Source organism: Dermacentor albipictus, chromosome 2 (genome assembly GCF_038994185.2).
Source record: "Dermacentor albipictus isolate Rhodes 1998 colony chromosome 2, USDA_Dalb.pri_finalv2, whole genome shotgun sequence".
In the NCBI taxonomy this organism is placed as follows: domain Eukaryota; kingdom Metazoa; phylum Arthropoda; class Arachnida; order Ixodida; family Ixodidae; genus Dermacentor; species Dermacentor albipictus.
Window position 1 is genome coordinate 139,265,018 of NC_091822.1, and position 15,340 is coordinate 139,280,357.

Sequence of the window (15,340 nt, forward strand, 5' to 3'; positions counted from 1 at the left end):
ACTGCACCTGAAACGCTACGATATTTTATTAGGCATTGACTGAATCGACACGGAAAGAAAGTCGTTGCCTTTAAATGGTAAAATTATCGCGAAAAAGAATAAGTCCTCAATATCTCCATACTTTTTGGAGTAATGGTTAAGTGTTGGGTTTCTGTGGTAGAGGTCCTCTGTTTGAACGCATCCGTATGACAAATTCATTTATTTATTTGTAAATGAATGAATGAATGAATGAATGAATGAATGAATGAATGAATGAATGAATGAATGAATGAATGAATGAATGAATGAATGAATGCATGTTGAGGCTTCACTATGTCCAGGAGTGGCCCACTAAAGAGGCTAGAATCATACACTATACGGAAAAACGGAGTTAACTCGTCAAACAAGAAGTTGTCTTTAAAGGGTCCACGAGACGGTTAGGAAAACATTTTTGGAGGCGTACGGTACGTGATATCGTCTACTTCCGGTTGTCTTGAAGCTATCGCGCGAATCCTCTACAACCTCTTCCCTAGCCGCCTGGCTGTTTATCCCACGCGAGAGCAATCCAAGCAGCGGCCGTTACAAGCGTTCTGTCACCGCGCCGTGTCACGGTGAGTTCTGGTAACAGCAGGCGAACTGGGCGTTTTGACGGATCGGCGGAGGCGTAAAGCCCCCAGTACAACTACCGCTGTGAGGAAGGGGCTGTGTAGATGCGAGTGGCCTGCACGGTGGAGCTACCTAGTGGCACAGAGCTTAACCAGGTGAACGCAGAGCTGCTATTGCTGTAAACATGCGTAAAACATTCTAAACATTTAAAAAGACAGCATGTCAACCATTCCGCTACTGCCGATAATTTACACTAGCAGCAAAGTAGAATACTCGTACACTTTGTTACTGCCATACTGATTGATTGAATGATTCATTCATTCATTCATTCATTCATTCATTCATTCATTCATTCAAACTTTTATTAGAGCCTGTCATATTAACTCTGTGTTTGTCTGTTTGAGCTTTGTGACACCAGGTGGCTGCACCGTGCAGACCTTTCCCGTTTGCGCCTCCGCTCATTCGGTGAAACGCCCAGTCCGCTTGAGCTTGCGTTTACCCTGGTTTAAACAAACATCCGACAGACTTGAACTATCTATTGTTGTATCAATTCTCCGGCGTGCAGTGAAGGCTGCAAACGCGTAGATGTTGTCGCCGATCCAATACCGACAGTGCAATGCGATGCAGTCACTTCGCTCGCATGTTGCCGTGTCGCAGCTTGACATGTCGCCGATTGATGGATCTGCAGCCCACACCATAACAAGGGCGATCCACGGTGCTCGCGAAAAGAAAGCTCGAGACTAATACAGACAGAGCAGCTCGCGTGGACACGGAGAGCGTTGGGACACAAGCAGACGGCCCTTGTGTGCCAGAAGTTCTTGAGTGTAGTGACAAATTGTAGTTGTGTGTTCTTTTTCTGATATCTTTTATAGAAACGAACTAACCAACATTATAACTATTACGAACAATGTTTATTCACCCCAAGGTTGGTAGCCAATTGAATAGCTCAACCAACCGACGACAGGTGGGATAACTACGTCAGTTGGGAAGGAGTGCCTGAAAACTCAGGGGAGCAGGGCCGCTGCGATCTTTAAAACCTTATAATAAATTACGCTCTTTACACGGAACACTTGAATGCGTCATTTATTAATCAGAAGAACCGACTCTGATGGAAGAGTACGTTTGTACAGGATCTTCAAAATTGTTTCATTTTTCCCTTTAAGAAATGGACTAATATTCCCCGGTCATATAGCTATATTCGCTTGCTTTTGGCACGTGCATTGTATCTTGTTTCTTTAACTGGTAATTCCATTGTGATTACGTTGTTTTGATTTCTGTATTTAAACAAGAATGCGTCGAAATTATGAATTGTTAGCAACACCAGGCTGTCTCGTTTCTCACTCTGTTTACCTCTACTCGCACTCTACAAACTTATATTCAGTGGTGTAGCAAGACATTGCGATCGCGAAATGAGAGGGGGCTGGACGCATGGGCCCAGCGTCCTCCCCTCCCTTTCTTATAACCCATGGCTATGTCCCTGGAGATTTGTACATAATTTTTCCCCATAGTATAGCGTAAATTAGCATCCTAAAAAGGCTATACAGTGCGTTGAGCCGCGTTGTTCTTGGCTATGTATCACTGCGTTATGCCGATCGCAGCTTACCCCCTCTTCTAAGCGAGAGGCATATTCCACACCCAAGAAGCTGGACTTGTCTCGTTTAGATAGTAGAAAGCCATGCCAGGACAAATGGGGAAGACTTCATTTGAGTATGTGTTAGGAAAGAGCGTTCCGAGTGTCATGCAACTGTAGTTGTGAAAATTTTGGCATTTAGTATTCAAAATCAGAAGCCTCTGTGAGAAGACTATTCTGCTAGGGCAGCTGCACGTACACATTTATGCATTCTCGCACGTTCACTATAACGCTATATCGAATGCCACCAGTTTAGGGTAACATAACCGCAGTTTTCTTGAACTCTAAAAGACTTCGTACTTAACGGGAATGCCAAATAATCATATCACCCATATCAGCCTGCACAGCTTCATTTGTATTCTTCCCGTGAGCGCCCAATGCGAGACGACCCATTGACCTTTGGTTCGAGTGCCCGTGCATATGCAAGTACAATGTATCCGCCCGTGCTTATACAACACGTGCGCATACAATGCACCTGCATAAACAATGCAGGTGCTTTGAGGTAGTCAACTGTCATTCCTCATCGCCTTAGGTAAAACAAAATACAATGCGCCTGCATCTATAACTGCAGGATGGCAAGCCAAACATAACAGAGCTATACCAGCACAGCATCGTGCTAAACAGCATGGCATAGGGGCAAAGGGACGCAAATATTGTTTTCTACTTTTGACAGAAAAGAAGGGGAACCATGGAGCCGTTTTATTTTACTCGTGGCCACATTACTTTTTCCACTGATAACGGAGATGGCATAAGAATATTTTCATTTGAAAGCAGCCAAGAGGAAAAGTTTAGTTATCAACTTCATACACACGATGATAGTGTATGCAGTTAAACAGTGAAACGAAAGGAGAAGTAGTGCATGCGCACGAAATGGCCACTGATTTGTGCTATTTCTCCGCAACGCCACTGGTGGTATGAGAAGGCGTGATTTTGCTACGAGATTGTTCATAGGGCAGGTACACAAAGCAACACTGAAAAAAAAGAAAACAAGGTGAAGTGCTTGTTGACAGTCTGTGCGACCGCATCCTCCTTTCCCTCTAATCCTCCTGTACTTTCGTTAGGAATCCATCTGATCACCTGCCGATGACCCTTATCCGCAATCTTTTTTTCAATCATTCATCTGTTGTTGGGGAAAACCCTTGCAAGTTACAGAAGTGCGCCTATTTTCGCACACTATAAACACTGCTTTCTCTAGTAGCTTTCTCATCATAGAAAGAAATGCGAACATGGAACATCCACGAGCTTCCAGAATATGATAGGCCCTCAGCTGAACAACAATCTTTGTTCGGCGCACAGCATCAAGGAGCAGCCTCACAAGTACAACTGAATTCGAGAAGAGCTCGCACAGCACCTGGATCCCATCTTTAAAAGGTCACAGCAAGGGAAGCTCAGTGCCCGTGAAACAAGGTAAAGATCTCTCGCCCCTGAGATACCCGGCGAACTGAAGGTCGGCCGTTGAAGTCGTAAACACCGGCTGTAGGAAGAAAACAAAAACATTGAAGGTGAAGGGAATCTTGGTCGTAATAAAGGCGCGACTACAGTGAACAAAAGCCGTTATCACAGAAACAATGTGAAAGGAAATCAAAGAGGAAAAGCCAAGAGCACTTTCAAAACGTGAACGCGAGGCACAGCAAAACAAAAGCTGAACATGCTGAACATGCCCCAAGGAGTGGTGTGAAGCGCGCCGTCGCTTCGGCGCGGAGGAAGAAAATAAACGTAAGTAAACTTTTCAAATGCTTTCCTAGAAGATTCCCTGGACAGGGTCAAGGGCTTCTTGCAAATGGAAATGCGATTTTCCGCTGAAAGCGGTCGCTTGCGTTTCCCTGTAGTTTGAAAAAAAAGGATAATAACCATGCCCATAGGTGCACCGAAAGAAGCAACACTAGCATGAAATAAACCTTATGCATCGCCTTATTTCTATTACAACGGTAACCTTGGCCGCTTTCGTAGCAGAACTATTGTAGCAGAAATGCAGATTACACACTGATCAAGGATATATGATCACTCTCGAGAACAGGTAATTGCATGTTTCATTTGTTCCCACAGACTAAAGTCGGTGTCACTGAGGTCTGTCGACTTCAGGAACCGCAGCAGAGAATGTGCTACTTTTTGAGCTTGGAACACGCGGGGCCATGATTTAAGCACGTTCGCCCCCGATAATAATCTTGTAATGAGGTCTAGGATTCACCTCAATTTGAAGAGAGAAAGGATAACATTGGCCAAAAAGAAACAGCCCAACCTAGACGCAGTAAGTGTAAAAGCACACCAATTCAGGTTGGCACTTTCAAACAAATTTGAAGCCTTAGAACAGGCAAAGATGACATAGAGGCAATGAACGAAACCATAACTAGGCTGACTTCAGAAGCAGCAATATTTGTTTGAGGTGAGGCCCCAAGGCGACCAGTAGGTAAGCTCTCCCAAGTAACAAAGCACCTAATATAGAAACGACAAAGAATGAAGGCGTCCAACTCAAGAGTCCAGATAGAATTCTCGGAACTGTCAAAACTAATCAACAAACAGAGAATAAGGGATATTCGAAATTATAACGTATGAAAAAGTGAAAACGCCATAAAAAAGATGGACGCAGTCACAAATAGTGAGGAAGAAACTTGGCATGGGACAAACCAAGATGTATGCAGTGCAACATGAGCAGGGTAATATCATCAGCAATCTCGAAGATATAGTAAAAGAAGCGGGAGAATTCTTTACTGACCTGTACAATACCCAGAGGAGTCAAGATACCTCCATTATAAACAGTACTGAACAGGATACAGAAACTCCTATAACTAGCGATGAGGTCAGAAGGGCCTTGTAAGACGTGAAACAAAGGAAGAGTGGCAGGAGAAGATGGAATGACAGTCGATTTAATCAAAGATCGATCAGACATAATGATTGAAAAACTAGCGGCCTTTGTACGAACTGCCTATCGACTTCAAGGGTCTCGGAGACCTGGAACAATGCCAACATTAAACTAATCCACAAAAAAGGGAGACGTTAAGGAATTGAAAAATTATAGGCCCCTTAGCTTACTTCCAATATTATATATCATATTCAACAAGATATTCTCCCATTAAATAAGAGCAACACTGGACTTTATTCAACCAAGGGAACAGGCAGGTTTCAGGAAGGGATATCTTAAAATGAATAACATCCATGTCATTAATAAGGTAATCGAGAAATCCGCAGAGTACAATCAGCTTCTCTATATGGCTTTCAGAGATTACGAAAAGGCATTTGATTCATTAGAGATACCAGCAGTCATAGAGGCATTACGTAATGAAGGAGTACCGACCGCATACGTAAATATCTTGGAAGATATCTACAGAGATTCCAGCGCTACTTTAATTCTCCACAAGAAAAGTAGGAAGATGCCTATAAAGAAAAGGGTCAGACAAGGAGATCCAATTTCTCCAATGCTATTCACTGCATGCTTGGAAGAAGTATTGAAGCTATTAAAAAGGGAAGGCTTAGAAGTAAGGATCAGCGGCGAGTATCTCAGCAACCCTACAACTGCAGATGACATTGTCTTGTTCAGCAACACTGTGGACGAGTTACAAAAATGATTGAGGACCTTAACAGAGAGAAAGTAAGAGTGGGGTTAAAGATTAATATGCAGAGGACAAAGATAATGATGAATAACCTGGCAAAGAAAAAAGAGCTCAAGATCGCCAGTCAGCCTAGAGCGTCTATGAAGGAGTGCGTTTAATTAAGTGAATTACTCACGGGGGATCCCGATCATGAGAAGGAAATTTACAGAAGAGTAAAAATGAGTTGGATTCCATTCCACAGACATTGTCAGATCCTGACTTGAAGCTATTATCATTGAATAGGAAGGTGCACAATTAATGCATTTCCGGTGCTGACATATAGGGCAGAGACTTGGATACTGAAAAAGAAGCTTGAGACCAAGTTAAGGACCGCTCAAAGAGCGATGGAACGAAGAATGCTAAGCATAACGTTAAGAGACTGAAAGAGAGTTGTTTGGATCAAAGAGAAAACGGGTGTAGTCGATATTCTAATTCACTTTAAGAGAGAAAAGTGGAGCTGGGTTGATCGTGTAATGCGTAGGCTAGATAACCGTTGGACCAGTAGTGTTACAGAATGGGTGCCAAGAGAAGGTAAGCGCAGTCGAAGACGGCAGAAGACTAGGTGGAGTGGTGAAATTAACAAATTCGCAGGCGCTAGTTGAAATTGGTTGGCGCAGGACAGGGGTAATTGGAGATCGCAGGGAGAGTCCTTCGTCCTGCAGTGAACATAAAACAGGCTGATGATGAACGTCGTAATATGTGCATGTTATGTTCACTTCCCCATGAACGCATTCTCAGTGTTTTTTCCTTTTTTATTTGTATCATTATTTCCGGTTTTTTTCTTTTTCTTCTTTTCTTTCTTCCTTCCATACTTGTTTCCTTCCTTCTTTCTTTTTATCACTTAGCATTGACTTGCGTCTGATTAACCCCCTCAACTTTCCTTATTATTTATTGCGATCTCTCTCTCATCTTAGCCGGTGAGCAGCAAAACATTCAAATCGGCAGAGGTTGTCTCAAGCCCAACGACTCCAATTCTTCAACATTATGAATCCGATGCGACTATATTGGGCATGCATAAGGTGACCGTTCATAGACTTCATAAACCTTTCTTATTGTTTTCAACTTGCACCTTACGTCCAAGTAATAACATCCGAGGGCATGATAAAAAAGTTATTGGAGAAACTCTCTAGTGAGACTTGTCTTATAATGTGTGAGAATTATTTCCAATTGCTCTTTTTGCACTCACGTAACGAATGATTGACGAATTGGCAGAATTACGCATACCGACGCAAACCGCGGCTCACTGTGTCGACGCTGTCGTAACCTGCTGCAGCTATTGAAATGAACTGTTGCAATTAACCGATTGGTAAACCTTATCAGAATTATTTTTACCCTTATACATCCCCTAGATATGGCTATTTCTTTATCCTATAATAAATTTAATTAGCTTCGTTGTTCTTATTTACCCTCAATCAATACTGCACATGCTTAGGTAATCTTACCATAATTGATTTCCATTAAGCTTTGTTGCCGTTCATTTGTCTTACGAAACCTTATTTAGCCTTGAAAAACTTCGTAAGTATTTTTATTAGTCCTTTGTTAACAATATTACTCTTAATATTTATTCAGTATTGGCTTATTCACTGTACAAAGTCATTATCATCAATCTTAGTAGTCATACGTAGTCGCAAGGCATTCTCATATAAACCGCCATAGGACCCCATGTACAGTTGTGGACCGCATCGTGTCCCACATAGCAGACAGACGGACGGAGAGATTTCCGGGGGAAGTAGGCCTAAAATGCTTACCATTAAAGGAAGTGCCGTGGCTTGACCATGGTCGAAGCCACATTTTTTTATTATATATATACAAGCTGTGTAATAAAACATGTTTTCTGCCATTGATTTCCTTTGGCAAGCGCAATTTGTACTTGTGGCGTTCACGTTGCGTCTTTCACGCACGACCAAAGCTGTGATATTGCCTCTGCCATATCGCTGTTGTAACATGGAGCAGTGCTTTATTGCGGGTGCTATTGTTGTGAGCTGAAAACCATCCAAACAAAGCTACAGCACTTATGCCTCCTTGCTTGCAGTAAAAGAACACATCCTCCCGTACGCGTTTTCCCACAATTCGGGCTCGGGATCCCAATTTAATTTCGTCTGTCATCTGTCCCCTGTTGACAGCGACAACAATGACAAAAGCGCAAAGAGGCATTGTAGACGTAGATTGTAAGTTGGAAAACTTCTCTTGGCCTGCAGCACATAAAGTACATTTCTTAAACTTTATGCTTGTGACCTTTGAACGGTGGTTCTATTACTGCTACGTTTTGCTCAAGAATCATGTGTACATTTTTTTCGTGCTTCGGTAACAGCTTAGTAACAGGGAGCTAAGACGAAAAGAAATCATTTATGGCGATTGTAATGAGGAGAAATGTTTGTCGTTATCGGCTGAAGTGTATGAGCTTCTTGCTTTCTGGTCAAATTTCAAGCGCGCTTACCGAAACTACCAGACGCGATACGCAAGATGAAATGTCAAGAGAAATTAACGGTTCGTATTGCAACTGTGCCTGTTTATTTGCTGTATATTTCTCTAAATTTGAACACCGAGCCCCTCGATAAAAGGCTTCAAAACGTTATATCAGTAATTCTTTTTCTTCTCATGCGCTTCAACAGTGCGAACCAACATCGAAAATTTAGAATAGTTCACTTATGTGATGATGGTAGGCTGCATATCACTTGTAGGGCAAAAAGAATCAATCTTGTTCAGAACAGCATGCGAGCGAAGCAAGCGTGGGTAGCTCGTTCGCTCTGCTGTGCGTGGTTGCCTGGGTCCAAGAGTTCACTGGCCTTATTGCTGCCCTTCTCGCTCGGTCGACCAGCTCGAGCTGGTCCATTGAGTCAAGGCTGGACAGCGGTGCCCCTCATGGCCGTGTGGCGGTGTGTGTCACATGAAGAGGCCGCCGAGATGAAGAGGAATGACCTCATAGCGGTCAGCGCGCCGTCCATTTTGCTAACGAGAGCTGCTGTTCCCAGAGTCAGCGCGTGTCGCCATTGCTTCATGTATATGCAAGTTTTCGTTCACACGTGTGGGCATCATCTCTAGCGATTAGGTGTCTGACCTTTATTTTTCCCCTTTTTTTCAGGGGTTAACACCAATGCAATCGGTGTGCACATAGCAATAAAGCTTTAGTTGAAAGTGGCGCTTGTCTTATTTAGTTTGTTCGTCTTCGGTTCCTCCTGCGCTATCCGAAGTTATAAGTCATTACCAACTATCCCGATCACGGCGCTCGACATTAATTGTGATGTTATGCAGGCACCGATTGTCAGAAGAAATTGTCTTTGAATACAGACTTCGCATGTCGCCGCAACAGGGGGCTGCGAATGCATTGTTGGAATTTTTACGGACAGCAAACGCGCACGAGCGGTTTGACAAGTATTAAGTAAGACAAGTATTAAGTACTAAGTACAAGTACAAGTAATAAGAGAAGTATTAACTGTTAACACGTGGCATGAATGTTCTCTGTTGTGATTATGGTGTGAATATCAGCAACTGTGTGCATGGGCTCCGTTTCTGCCTCTCTTTGCCACATTCCGATCTTTCTACATCCCCCTCCCCCACATCCAGCGGAGGGTAGAAAACCTACATTTTGTTGTGGTTAACCTCCACGTCTTCCTTTTCTTTCGGCTCCGTTATGCTGGCAGCCTGAATGGTTATTGAGCGCTATCAATGTGGATATCATAAGCGGTCGTTCGCGTTGGAACCACGCGTGACGTTTTCTCGGTGAGATCTCACCCGCGCTCTCGCATCGAAGGCATATCCTTCTGGGGCCTGTCGCTGCGAGAAAACCTTCCGAACATTTACTTGGTGTGCTCAGTTTTCACTACCTGAACACACTACGGTTTTCGCTAATCTACGCGTAGCCTTCGAATAAAATGTAGCCTTTATATCCCTGTTATGACTGCTAAAAACTTTCAATATCGCAGCTTTATTTGTCGCACACAATAACTATCTGAAGTGGCTTTCCAGGTTATAGTAATACCATGTGTAGTCTCGGCCCCTTCCGGAATAAGTTACAAACCCTGTTTCCGTAGATGAAACAGGACGAACACGCTAACCACATATTTCACCATTACATATGCAGAATTACTTGCAAACACAGGTGTTGCACGATGCGTTTACCTCAGTAATTTTTTTTGTTTTTGTATTACTCATTGCTCCTTTGGACCATAATTTTCATTCGAAACATTCCTCAGCTCGTCCTAAGCACTTCCCGGTAGGTAGAAGGTAGGTTCTCTCGTTTCTCAAAAAAAAAAAAAGAGAAACTAAGTGCTCAATGGTGGCCATAGAACCTCTGACGCCGAGAACAGCATCCTGATGCTCTAGCTGTTAGGGTACGATAACAGGCGTGCTTCTATCTTGCTAACGCCAATGCGCTCTTTCAGACGGCTGGCTTGTGTATCTTGTCACATAGCTCGAGCTAGAGCACATGTGCGCAGGCTAGTTTCCATTCGGCAGCAGCCTTACCCACCTTTCCTCTTGCGTCAGGACCGGAAGCGCGCCCTCTATTGCTTGATGGCAGCCAACGCTTTGAGAAGATTTGTCCAACTGCACCGCCTCCGAGAGCGGCCCACGTGGTCCAGTCATATCCTCGTAGCAGAACGCTACGATGGAAGAAACCTCGTTTCCTTTGCCTGCGACCATGATTTGGTCGCCACTGGACAGCTTGCTATCTACTGAATTGTGGATGTGGTAGTGAATAAGTGCACCTTTGCATCTTGTAATGGTTGATGATGTGGTGGAACCTGGTCATTCTGTCTTCCCCTTCCCATACTTCGGAGGGCCCTGTCGAAAGGTCTACGTTCATCGCAGCTCGGAAAGTGAGCCCTCGAGCTACTTTGTGACGCTCGTGCACATTATCTGTGTCTGCCCATGATATAGTGCCCAGAAACAAGTGATGTGCAGTGTGCTGTGCCAGTTGGACAATTGTCCACTATCCGAACTAAAACCTTTAGGCCAGTGCTCCCATAGAACATCCGCGCTTACTCGCATTACTACGGTACCTGCGGTCTACGGGCCTTCACAATAGACTAAAAGTGTCGCCCCCTACCGCTCTACAGCGTATGCGGTTTGCTAGTGCTCTTTCTCTCTCTCGCTCTCTCTCTCTCTCTATCTCCATTTTTGTCTTCCCCTTGCACTCTCTTTCTCTTTATATCCCCCTTCTACTTCCCCTCGTGCAGGGTAGCCAACTGGAACGACCTTTGGTTAACCTCCCTGCATTTCTATGCATCAATTTCCCTCTCTCTCTTTCTCTCTCTCTCTTCGAAGATTCTGAGTGACATTATACCGCCTAGGAGACTGGCCCAGGTAATAAAGGCCACAATCAAAGTAAGTGGTAAAACACCTTTGTACCAAACAGCCATATGCATAAATAATTGATGAGAGAAAATGTCAATCTCCCGAAGATCAGCGATGGGGTAGAACTTACTGCTGTCTTCAAACTGCTAAGCAAACGGGAACTAAATGACACTCGAAATTATTAAACTGGAGACATTGAGCAATACGTCGAAACAAAGCCGGCACGAACTCAACAAAATTTTGTTAAGGCATCTGCAGAGAGTAAGAGAAAGAGAGACAGAAATTAGATGCAAAAGGAAGAGACGGTAACCGGAGGACAAACATCGTTTTCTACCCTTCATTGAAAAAGGTTAAGATGGTACAAAGAAAAAAAGGAAAATCACACACAGAGAAAAAAAAAACAAAAGATACACATGCACACACATAAAAAGAACGCTGAAGTGTCACAATCGTTGAACTAACAAACAATGGCACCAAGTAAAACACGGGAAATTACTTGTACTTACTAAAACAGCGCCATGGTTGCTCAATTGGTTAGAGCATCGCATGCGTAATGCGAAGACGTGGGATGGTTCCTCAACTACGGCAAGTTCTTTTTTTTATCCACTTTCATTGCCATTAATATATCATCTCTTTAAATAATAAAGCCCTCTGAGAGACTTTTGTTCTTTGAAAAGAGTGTTTATTTGGGTCGTAGAACATCAGCGACAAACGCAGCAACCTTTTCACGAACTCCTTGATCTGTAGCAGCAGCGAAGTTTTATCCAGCACCACAGCTAACGTCGACATTGAAGTGGCCTGAGCAGGATTGGCAGGTGCCTGCGGGCTGCTTGCGTAGTTCATCGAAGCTTTGACAGAGACTTACAGGTTCAGAATCTGTTACCGGATTTTTCGCCAAGAACATCTCGAAGGCGTCGTCTTCAATGCCTATTAAGATACACCTGATCTTCTCGGCATCAGCCATTGTGACGTCAACGTGGTTACAAAGGTCGACAACATGTTCTATATAACTGGTAAATGCCTCCCCGCTCTGTTCCGCACTACCACGCAAACGTTGCTCGGCGCGAAGCTTCCAAACGGCTAGGGCTCCCGAATACCTCAGTCAGGCTAGTTTTGAAGGCCGCCCATGTCGTGCGATAACGTTCGTAGTTGTGGTGTCCCACGCTGGCGACACCGTTCCAATAAAACGACACGTAATTCAGCTTTTTTCGGAGCCGTCCCAGTGGTTGTGGATGCTCAACCGGTTGTAGTCAGGGAGCCAGTCTTCTACGTCATGGTCTTCTGTACCGTAGAAGATAGGTGGGTCGCGTTGACGCAACAGCCCAGGGCAGACCACGGTAGTCACTGAGGCAACGGGTTGTAATTGTGGTGGACCTTCCGTCATAATGAAGACGGGCTGCAGTCTCCGATCGCGAAGTTCGAAATTTCCTGTTGTACCCTGCAGCTCCACCAATTGTAAAGGAGGTTTATTCGGTTCGTAGAGCGGCAGCGATAAACGCAGCACTAGCAGGTACGGTGATGGTAGAGAAAATCGGGCACAAGCCACGTGATGGCAACGGGGATTCTCAGCGTGCCGATGTCCTTCCTCATAGTTTTATGTTTTCTTGCGTTCACAGCTAGGATTTCATCAGCAGAACTCATTATCACTGCAGTAGTTGCATAATAGACCCTAGGGACATATCACTGCAGTAGTTGCATAATAGACCGTAGGGACATTAAACATATATGTCTCTGCGCATTCAGTAGACGCATTAGGCAAATCTACGATATGCAGATTCACCGTTTCATCTCATGGAATATTCATGGGCACTTCGCTGCTACGACCCGTTTTGGTTGCAGGCCGGGCTACCCGAGACGTGAAACTACATTTATGTTTTCTTATTTTTGTACCAACCGCGACTTCCGCTCAACTGAACCCTCATGTTATAGTATCTATAGGATAACGAACGCTAGATGAGTTGGGTAATGCCGGGAGTTGCGTGCTAGAACTACACATTTCTGACTGGCAATTGTGTGCAGAGAACTTGATGTGAGTGAACCACGCTGGTGATTGTGTGTTGCTAGTCTTGTCCATGTGTCCATTCGCTGTATCGCAAGGTATCCGCCTACAATTAATTAGGCCCTAGCTTCTCTGCAGCAGCTGTGTGTGAACAAAACTGGCTTTGGGCATCTATCTTCCTAGGTGCCCAGTTGTCTCCGTACATACGCCTGTTCTATAAAATTTAGGTCGCTTACATAAAACTGTGGCTCAGAGGACTTGTTACAGGAACTTCATTTGTCTCTTGCTCACGGCACCCCTTACCCAACTTGACTGCTTAGTGGCTATGGTGTTGGGCTGCGAAGTACGAGGTCGCGGGATCGAATCCCGGTAATGGCGGCCGTATATTTTAATGGGGCGAAATGCGCAAACCCCCGTGTACTTTGATTTAGGTGCGCGTTAAAGAACCCGAAGTGGTCCAAATTGCTGGAGTCCCCCACTACGGCGTGCCTCATGATCAGATCGCAGTTTTGGCCTGTAAAGCAGCATATTTTTTTAAAAGGGTGCTCCTTACGTACATACGTGATCTGGCTTATTATTGGCTGCCTTGGGCATTCGTAGACCAACTTCCGATGGCAAATCATGGATACTGCTCTACTCACCGACATCTGTAAGCCTGTTTCCGCGCGGCGTTGTGTCGCCATCTAGCACGCACTCGGCGAATAATGGCTGTTGCCTCCAAGATTTCTATGCAATCTCTTGGGCATTTCTCGCGTCTGTTTCATTATTTATTCTTATTGCGTGATTGGATATGTGCCACTCAAGGGGATTCCGACCGACTCACATGAATTAGCGCAACCGGGTAATACGCCAGTTGAGCGCATGTGTTGGAGGCCCACATGACACTCAAAACGGCTCCACGGAGGAGCCTTCACTAAACAGTACTACACTGGTTTCTCTTGCGTTTGCAACAAAATCAACACTCTTGAGAGTGACTGAATGTGGCTTCAGTTCAGACTTTTTGAAGAAGCACAATGAAGCATTCCATTTTGCCTGCGGCACTTTACCTCTAATGATGCACAACAAACCTTCATTGAAGCCTCCACTGTTCGGCCATTTCGTGAGCCTTTCTATCATGCCTCTCCGGTTCTACGTCCATGTTATGTAAGCGCAAGTTAGTTGTCTTCCGCTCCCTGCCGTACTTTATCGCGTAGCTGCATTCAGTACTTACCTAGTCTTCAGTGCCCTGATCTCTCAGTCCTCGCGTGATGTTTACCATTTGCTATCACACTTACCTTATGCTTACTGCGAACACATATCGTTGGCCTGCTGTCCCTAAAACAACATTAAAGGTTGTTGTTTTTCGCTTAACAGATGGCGCTACTTGAAGTTGTTGTTGTTGAGCCCGTGATCTTTCTTCCACAAGGAATCGACATATACACACAAAGCGCTGCCAGCACTATTCCTGCACCCTAATGAAAGAAAAACAATGAAGGATGAACTATTTCCTTTGCACCTCATGTTGAGCCATGCATTCGGCAGGATGAGCACAAACATAATTTTCTTATTCTCGAGACGACAGAAGAGTAAGTAAAATGAAGATAACTGAGCACTTCTTATTCAAGAAAGTGATGCCAGCCTTGGATGGCTTGTAACAGAACTACATTCTCCTTACCGAGAAGCAGTAGAATCTTTAAAGATCATGCTACGTACCGCCTGCTTACGCAACCGAAACGATATCTTGTCTCACAAGTTTTCTCTTAACCAAACTCCTGAACTAGGCGTATGTATAAGAGGTACGAATCCACCGTGGCTAATGGGACCAGCTTCTCCCTGGAGAGCGCGAATGTTTACATTCGGAACTCATAATAACAAGAGAGTAATTCAATTCAATTCAATTTCATTTTATTTCAGGTCTTGCCGGAGGAGACAGAGGCTAAAGGCTTCAATCGCTTGACAGTGGCCTCTGCGTCCATCAGTTTGCTAAAGTAGAAAAAAGGAATCTCACAAAAATATTCAGAGCTGGATACAAACGAAAAATGATGCAAAAGTGAAAGTAATGATCACATTGATGCAAAAAAAGTACAATTCACATGAGAAGACTAGCTGAAAGAAAATTTCTAAATTTGTTAGCAACAAAGAAGATATATGTAATACACTCAGTATTGCAGAAAATCATAGTTTTCTAACAATGGCCAAATACAATTTCACATCCTGAAACAAACTAAACTAACGAGAGTAATTGTAAGTGCAACTGATTCACAG